We start from the raw sequence: 9,638 nt of genomic DNA on the forward strand, positions 1-9,638 counted from the left end.
AACTATGTGTGGGTCACTTTGCCACCGACTGTAAGCAAAGTTTATATGATTTAGTTCATTTTGAGATGGTATTCCGGATACTCTTGGAGAAAAGTATGGAATGTCAAGAAAATGGATGTACGCTGTTGAGTCCGCCCACCCTTCCAGCTGCATCCTTGTCTTGCTGCTTCCAGTAGCATTTTTGCCACACTGCCTGCCACCCAAGGGCCAATCACTGTTCATATTTTACCTCACACTTTTGGTATTTTTTGTCTTGGTCATAATTTTTTAAAGAAAAGGGAAAAAAAATGTGCTAGAGAGATGGCTTAGCAGTAAGAGTACCTGCTGCTCTTTTAGAGGATCCAAGTTCAATTCCCAGCACCTATGTTAGGTGCTGTGAGCCTGCTGTAATTCTAGCTCCAGTGAATCTGAGGCCCCTGGCCCCTGAAGACATCTGCACTCATGAGCACACACATTCCCACACAGATACACATAATTAAGAATAAAGATGTATTAAAATTTTTATTTTTCACTTTTTTCATTTTTTTTCCATGAAGGACATAAGAATGAGAAAGAAGGGATGGTTCTACCAGGTTCATGATGGGGAATCATGACAATGCCTAACTCTCTGTCAACTTGACCCCTTCTTCACTTCTGTCATCTCCCCCCCTTGGCTGTCTCCAGTATTTGAAAACCAGCATGGAGTCCTTCCCAGTTCACTGTGCCTTTGCTCTACCCCACCCCCTACACTCCTGCATGCATCCACATACTCTGCAATGCAAGACTAAGAAGCCAGAGCCTGGCCATGGTTCCCTAATAAAGAATTTCTCCATCCTGGGCTGGGTGTCCCTTGCCAGATGACAAAGGACAAGATGGGTCAAGCTGCATTTTAACCGTATCAGTAACATCAAGTACCCTGAGCCCACACCAAGAGGGCCACTGCAATTCAAAGCCAACCTAGTGAGTTCCAAGTAAGCCAGGCCTTTTCATAGCAATACCCTGTTTAAAAACAAAAAAACAAACAAACAAACAAAAAAACTGGAAAGTAACTAAGTTCTGTATATGTGTATGTTTATGTAAGTTCATGTATACCGTGTGTGTGGCAGCCCTCTGAAGTCAGAAGAGAGTATCTGATCCCCTGGAACTGGAGTTTCAGGCATCTGTAAACCACCACACTGGTTCTGGAAATCAAACTAGGTCTTGTACAAGGGCAACAAGTGCTTTTAACTGCTAAGCCATTATCTCCAACCTAACTATGATGTGTTTTTTTGTTTTGTTTTGTTTTGTTTTTTAACACTTAACTTTTCTACATCACTAAAGATCTCACTACCATAGAGGCCCCATTCCATCCCTTACATTGCTCCAGGGCAACTCTTCTACCTGGGAAACCTGGTCACTATTGCTCCCTGGTTGATAAATGATTCTCCATTATCTGCTGGTTAAAATCTAAAGCTCAGCATAGCACTTTGTGTTTTCCCAAATCCCATTTGCACCCTAGACAAACAGAGCCAGTGGCTCTCCTCTAAACTCCATGCCACATCCACTGAGAACAATATCCACCTTCCCCTTGTACCCTGTTCGCCTGGTACCTTCCTACCTACCCTTGGGTCTTGGCTCAAAGACTCATCCACCCTCCTCTGGTCTCTGCCAGTGGAGCTGACACCAGACCTGCATTTCTCCAAGACTCCTGTGTAGACACCATCTGTCACCTTATCCAACCCTTTCCTACCTTGTAGATGTCTGTGGAAGTTGCCCATTTAAAAACAAGGCAGTAGGCTTAGAAAGACACCGCCTTTTTTCATTGACAACTGTAAGACAATTCTAATTTGGGTGTAACTGACAAATATCCTACAATGTAACATGATCGTTTAAAAAATATTAAAAGACCATTTAGATATTAATATATACTCTCAAATAATTTCTGTTATTCTTAAAATGGGGTGGGGGTATCAAGTGTGGTAGCTCACATCTATTAATTCCAGCATTTGGGAAGCTGAGGCAGAAGGATCACTTTGAGTTAAAGGCCACTTTCTAAGCCAGTCTGGGCTGCAAAGTGAGGCTATTTCAAACAAGTGGGGGAGGGGCACTGGAGAGATGGCTCAGTGGTTGGGAGCACTTGGTCCTGCAAAGGACCCGAGTTTAAGTCCCAGAATGCTCATGGTAGCTCACACCCACCCATAACTCCAGTTCTGGGAAATCTGACACCCTCTTCTGACCTCCACAAGTACAAAACATACACATTGTACATATGCATGCATGCAAAACACTCATACACATAAATATAAAAAAACTACATACACATACATGCATGTAAAACACTTATACATATAAATAAATCTAAAAAACTTTCTAAGTAAAGTAATAAATGCAGATATTATGAACCATATGACCCAAACATATTGCTGATGTGTGTATCTTGAAATTCTGAATAAGACTTAATAAACATGCTTTCAAATACAAAGCTAAGACAAAAATAAATAAATAAATAAAGGGAAAGAGAAAGACTGTATGTCCAAAATGAAGACAACTGTATGCCCAAGTTACAATCATAAAAGTCCCTGTTGTACCTACCTGGGGTTGGATGGGTCTGGAGAAGGGAACAGCCGTAAGTACAAGGCAAAACTGAACTCTACAAAAACCTTGTACACCATGTCATCAACACACACAAGGTTGAAAAACACATCCTGGCACCATAATACCATGTGAAGGTGGGTCCTCTGGGAAACAAATGCTGAGACAGTTTGAAGTACAGGAAGTTTACCTGTGGAAGATGAAAGAAAGAGGAAGCAGGGCTTACATCTCAGGCCACAAGGTAGGGGGAGGATCTGTCAAAGGAAGGGGCGAAGAAGCAGGTTTGGAAACCAGACAGGATGCAGAACTGGCAGTTTCAATCAGCTCAACAAGGTGATCTAGAGCAAACGCTGCCCACTGAAGGAATCCTACACTGGACAGAAGTGACCAGGCCCCGACCCCCAGCTATTCAGTCCCTGTCAAGCAGAACATCAAAACCCAGGTATTTCCCAAAGGTATTCCTAGGCAGAGCTGAATGGCAAGCTCTTACACTGAGATCCAAGTTGTGGAGCAACATGGCTGTCACAGATGACAAAAGCTTGTCCATCTCAAACTGGGCTCTTGCCATGGTTATGAGCAATATCCTCCTTGAGAATTCAAAACCAGAACTAGGCGGTGAATCTCTGTGAGTTCAAGCTTGGTCTATAAAGTGAGTCCCAGGACAGTCAGACAAGAGCTACACAAAGAAACCCTGTCTTAAAAAAGCAAAACAGCAACAAAAAAAAGAAAAAAAGAAGAAAAAAAACAGAGCTTGTATCTGCTAATACCAAACTAGCAGGTTAGGATTTACATTATCTAAAGGGTTGATAAATGGACCTAAAAACTGGACAGAGAATGATAAAACTGAAGTTTCCAGATGAAGCAGGGTGGACAACAGGAGGAACCATACCAGAATACAGACCTCAAACCCTGCTCAATATAAACACACAATCACACATTACAAAAACAGAAGCAGCTGAGAGGGATGGCGCACACCTTTAACCCCAGCACTCAGGAAGCAGAGGCAAGTGGATCTCTGAGAGTTTGAGGCCACCCAAGGCTACACAGAAAAACCCTGTCTCAAAAAATAAGAACAAAACCATCTATCATTAATAAACACTAAGCATGATAAATATCCAAGAACTCAAATTCATATAAAGATACTCCTAAAGCCAGATATGGTAGCTCACACCTTTAATCCCAGCACTTGGGAGGCAGGAGCAGGTTGATCTTTGTGGATTCTAGGACAGCCTGGTCTACACAGTGAATCCCAGGACAGTCAGAGCTATAAAGTAATGTATGTATGTATGTATGTATGTATGTATGTATATATGTATATGTATATGTATATGTACATGTATATATGTATATATATTCCTAAAGATAATATGATTTGTTTAGGGTGTATAAAGCAAACAGCACAGAGACAGAAAGTAGAACATGCATAGTCAATAGAAACCACCAAACCTTAATTATCAATCTTATATGCAACTGTGAATCCTACAAGCTACAATAAAAAGCAGACTGGTAAGATATGTCCCCTGGTGTAATAGTGGTATGAATGTCTGATAGGGATCAGAATCGAACATGCGATATGGTTATTAAATGGTATATTTATTAAGAAGGAATACTCACATAAGAAGCTGATAACCAGATTGGCACTCCAAGAAGCCCAGTCTCAGACCCACTGGCCTGCACCCAGAAAGAGGGTGAGAGCCTCTTTAGTCCTTTTATCCCATCCCTTCTGTGTACTTGTGAGCGCTACAGGTATGTGGGAATTCTCCCTACAAATGATCCCTTTCTGATTGGATTTAAGACCCATTCCACAAGCTGGAACCCATACCTGGTACCATTATCAGGGTAAAGAACCTGTAGCTAGATAGGTCATAGGCTCTAGGGGAGAACCTGCTATTACTCTGCTAAAGGGACACAGTATTAAACTGACTCCTAATGATTTATTGTGTTATACTCATAGATTAGTGTATCTTTCAAACCTCATCAAAGAAGCTTTTTGTTTTTTTCTTTTAGAGTGTATGGCAATTAACACAGAGACCCGCATTTGGTAAAGGTGCAGAGAATAAGTAACTATAAAGTGTTTGGCCCTGAATGAGACATTCTTATCACTCTCTTCTCCTACCAAAGTTCAGGGATCACAGTAGAAGAGAGGGTGAGGGTAGAAGGATTATAAGAGCCAAAGATGGTAGAAGACTACAAACAATTCCAGCAAGGCAGTTGCACATATGAATTCACAACAGTTATGAAAGCATGGTCAAGAAGTGTGAAAGCTCAAGCCAAACAGAAATCCCAGCATAGAGGAGGAGGTGGGCATGAATGCTGAATTGCTGTTGGTAATAGACAGTTGCCAGAAGGAGAGTTGGTTTTCTTTAAGGGTATGGTCCCTAGTAGGTTAAACATACTACAGTGGATGGCCACACACTCAACGTCATATAAACAGTGTTAATTGGACTGGATTTTTTAAAACTCAGGACATAAAGTTGGGTGGGCATGGAATTAGGGGTAGATTTGAGAGGAGTTGGGGAGGGAATATGATCAAAATACAATGGGGAATTCTCAATTACATGTATCAACTATATCAACATACTATGATGAACAATGTACCTTTTTGTTTTGTTTTTCAAAACAGGGTTTCTCTGTGTAGCCTTGGCTGTCCTGGAACTGGGTCTATAGACCAGGCTGTCCTTGAACTCACTGAGATCTGCCTGCCTCTACCTCCTGAGTGCTAGGATTAAAGGTGTGGCCACCAATGCCCCAATGTACCTTCAAAAAAAAAAAAAAAAAGAGTATTTCTAGACAGGCATGATAGCCCACACCTTTTTTTGTTTTTTGTTTCTGTTTTTATGAGTGCTCTATCTGCATGCCAGAAGAGTGCATCAGATCCCACTATAGATGGTTGTGACTAAGCCGCCATGTGGTTGCTGAGAATTGAACTCAGGACATCTGGAAGAGCATCCAGTGCTCTTAACCATTGACCCCTCTCTCCAGTCCTCTAGCTCACACCTTTAATCCTAGCAATTAGGAAACAGTGGTAGGTAAATCTCTGAATTTGAGGCCAGCCTGGTCTACATATGGCATTCCAGACCACTCGGGGTTACATAATGGGAACTTGCTGCAAAAATAAACAAATAAATAAGTTATTTCTAGGAGTAAAAGTATGATTGATGTCTTGTTAGGGTTTCTATTGCTGTGATGAAACACCATGACCAAAAAGCAAGCTGAGGAGGAAAGGGTTGATCAGCTTACACTTCCACACTGTAGCTCATCGCTGAAAGAAGTCAGGACAGGAACTCAAACAGGACAGGATCCTGGAGGTAGGAGCTGATGCAGAGTCCACGGAGGGGTGCTGCTTACTGGTTTGCCCCTTGTGGCTTGCTCACCTGCTTCCTATAGAACCCAGGACCACCTGCCCAGGGATGGCTGGGCCCTCACCCATAAATCACTAAGAAAATGCCCCACAGTTGCATTTATGGAGGCATCTCAAATAAGGTTCCCTCCTTTCAGATAACTTAAACTTGTGTCAACTGAGATAAAACTAGCCAGGACATATAGTCAGTCACAGAACTTGAAAAAAACTTAATGGAGTAATTAAACAGAATCAACAATGACTGAAAAAACTCATGGTCATTCATCAGTGTTGGGGAGGACTCGTTCTAAAGCCCTTATCCCAAAGCATTTGTGTATAACCTATGCACATCCCCCAGACACTTAAATCACATCAATAATACTAGTGACATCTAATACAATACAAACGCTATACAAATAGTTGGTATACTATACTATTTAAGGAATAGTGACTATTTTTGTATACTATGTTATGTCTAAACCTACGAATACCGAGAGCTAACTGTAGTTACATCGAAGATAGATGAAGAGCGAGCCTGGAATGAAGCACAGGGAGAATGGGAAATGGAAATATCTATGCTAAAGGCATAAATTAGAGGACTAAAGAGATGGCTAAGTGTAGTGGGACTTTCCTTTGGGCCGCCAGCTCACAAATAATGACATGGAGACTTGTTACTAATTATGAAAGCTAGGCCTTAGCTTAGGCTGGTTTTTAACTAGCTCCTGTAACTTAAACTAACCCATTTTATTTATGTTTTGTCACGTGCCACCCATCCTTCTTCTTCTGTGTCTCCTGGCATCTCTCATGCACCTCCTACTTCCTCTCCCTGCCCAGACGCCCCACCTATAACGCCTACCTAGTTCTCGGCCGTCCAGCTTTTTATTACACCAATCACAGCAACACACCTTCACACCGTGACAAACATCCCACAACAGTTAAGGGCACTTAGTGCTCCAGCAGAGGTCCTGAGTTCTGTTCCCAGCACCCACAGGCAGAGGGATCTGTTGAGCTCCAGGCAGCCTGGGGTACACAGTGAGACACTATCTTTAAAAACAAAAAGAAAGGAAGGAGGAGGGGGGCTCTCTGCTTCTCCAGAGACAGCCATATCTTCTCTTCTTGTGCAGTACCAGCCTCATCCCTGAGACATGATGGTGAAACTTGAAGGAACAGACTTGGTTGTATTAGGCACCTGTTTACCAGGGGTGCCTTCAACTTGGGCAAAGTGGACATTGTTGCCATCAATAGCCCCTTCATTGACCTCAACAACAGGGCCCCATGTTCCAGTGTGACTCTGCCCATGGCAAGTTCAATAGCACAGTCAAGGCTGAGAACGGGAAACTTGTCATCACTGGGAAGATCATCTCCATCTTCCAGGGGAGATCCCAGCATAACCTCATTTAATTTTGGCAGGATCTCTCTGTTTCCATCCCAGACCCTCAGAAGAAGAGGAGGGGCTTAGGGAACTCTTAAATACCATCAATAAAGCTGGCTGCACAGGTGCACATCCCCCCAGAAGAAAAGGAAGGAAGGAAACCTGCTTAATCTAAGTAAAGGAGAAAGTAACCCAAAAAGTAAAATAACAGGGAAGGGTTAGCAAGATGGTTCAGCAGGTTAAGGCACTCGCTCCCAAGCCTGATGACGGAGTCTCATCCTGAGGTCCACGTAATGGAAGGAGAGAACCAACTCACCACAGCCGTCCTCTCATTCCCCATGTACCTCCTCACACACAAAATGAAGAGGTGAATATAATTTTAAAACTCAAAAAAAAAAAATAAGACAAATTTTCATGTCATTCATGCTCAGGGGACATGCTAATCTTCAAATCATTCCAATTTTAGTGTATGTGCTGTTTGTTTGTTTGTTTTGAGGCTAGGTTTCACTGTGCATCCCTGTGACAAGCTATATAAAATTGGCTGACATGGAACTCGAGATCCACCTGCTTTGGCCTCCTGAGTTCTGGGATTAAAGTGTGTGCCACCATGCCCAATTTAAGAATGTTTTCTGTTTTTACTTTTAAGTAATTTTTAATTTCTGTGTATGTTTGTGTTTATGCCACATATATGCGGGTGCCCAAAGCAGCCCAGTGAAGGTGCCCGAGTCTCCAGAGCAGAAGTCAGGGTGGCTGTAAACCTCCTGACGTGGGTGCTGGGAAAGGAACTTGTATCCTCTGGAAAAACAGCAGATGCTCTTCATCACTGAGCCGTCTTTCCAACCCTTTAACTTTTTTTTAATGATAGGGGACAATACAAACCTTCACTATGAAGCAGAAAAGCTCTTTGGATGAAGAACAAATCATACTTTCAAGTTTCAGGAGCATGAACCCTGGGGCAGAAACATTAAAGTGCTTTCCTTTCTCTAGCGACTACCCTGTGTCAAACCTTCCTTTCTTTCTGGCTATTTGGTACCACAATGACACCTTGCTAAAATGCCAAAAGATTTTGTCACTCGCTCTCACCAGGAAAAGTGCATGCTTGTCTGAGTCCAGATTGTATTTAGGGTTCAGGGTGAAACATTCAGCAGTTGGTGAACACAGCAGAATGCTCTTCCCACCTTCCCTCCTAGCCTTTTTTTTTCTTCCCTTATTTCCTTTGCTCAGACTTTGGCCTAGACTTACTTTTCAGACAGGGTCTCACTAGTCCTGACCAGCCTATAACTCAGAGATCTGCCTGCCTTTGAGTCCTAAGCAATGGATTAAAAGTGTGCCACCTTTTAATGCAGAAGGTGCATTCTTCTGGCTTTAGGAGTTTATACAGGAGCAGGTCCTAGTAGCCCAGAACTTTAATCCCACACCTGAGAGGCAGAAGCAGGTGGATCTCTGTGAGCTCAAGGCCACCCTGGTCTACATAGAGTTCTGCAATAGCCAGGGCTATAGAGAGACCCAGTAAAATAGGAAGGTAGGTACATAGGAAGGAAGGAAGGAAGGAAGGAAGGAAGGAAGGAAGGAAGGAAGGAAGGAAGGAAGGAAGGAAGGAGAAAAGAGACAAAAGTGTTTACACAGGAATTAGGGGCAGAGGATACACAACCTGCCATCAGCTTGGGTCCATGTTTGCCTGTGAGTAGCGGATTGTGAGTAGCTGATCCAGGTGTCATCCTGATCCCAAGATACTGAACTCGGTCCTAGAGAGGTAGATGGAAATCCCTCCTCTTTGTGATACAGGCATCTCACCCTGTGGCGTGAAGTCCAATGGGCAACCCCAAAACCCTGGAAGGTATGGTTAGTTTTTATCCAGATTTTTTTTTCAGTGATTTACAAAAATCAATAGCTGGGTGAGGTGGTGTGCAGCTGTGATCCCAGCACTCAGGAGACAGAAGCAGAAGGATTGAGTTCAAGGTCATCCTAATCTACAAAGCAAGTTCCTGGCCAACTTAAGTGAGATCCAATCTCAAAAAAAAAAAAAAAAAATCTAAAAAGTACTGCTGAAAAGCAAACCATAGCACTTTCAAATAGCCTATTTTTTCCAGACTGCTCTTAAAAATCACAATACACTATATATATATATATATATATATATATATATATATATATCTGAGAACTTAACCTGGAGCCTTTTACATGCTAGGCAAATATTTTACCTTCCAGCTATAATTGTGACCCTATAAAACGTCTTTGTAACCAGGCATGTTGGTGAATTCCTTAAATCCCTGCAGAGGCAGGCAGCTCTCGGAGTTCAAGGCCAGTATGGTCTACAAACTGAGTTCCAGGACAGAGGAATACACAGTGGAACCTCAAAACAAAACAAAAAAATCT

General features: G+C 42.5%; 1 long non-coding RNA gene across 1 annotated transcript; it reads right to left on the bottom strand.

Annotated features, from left to right (window-relative positions):
* Positions 1-486: 486 nt before the first annotated feature.
* On the bottom strand, positions 487-9,344 carry LOC118237783. The gene is made up of 2 exons (XR_004771018.1): positions 8,914-9,344; positions 487-2,740 (listed from the first exon to the last, which is right to left on the bottom strand). It is a non-coding gene; the product is annotated as an uncharacterized LOC118237783 (long non-coding RNA).
* Positions 9,345-9,638: the final 294 nt, after the last annotated feature.

This window comes from Cricetulus griseus, chromosome 8 (genome assembly GCF_003668045.3).
Source record: "Cricetulus griseus strain 17A/GY chromosome 8, alternate assembly CriGri-PICRH-1.0, whole genome shotgun sequence".
Taxonomy (NCBI): Eukaryota; Metazoa; Chordata; class Mammalia; order Rodentia; family Cricetidae; genus Cricetulus; species Cricetulus griseus.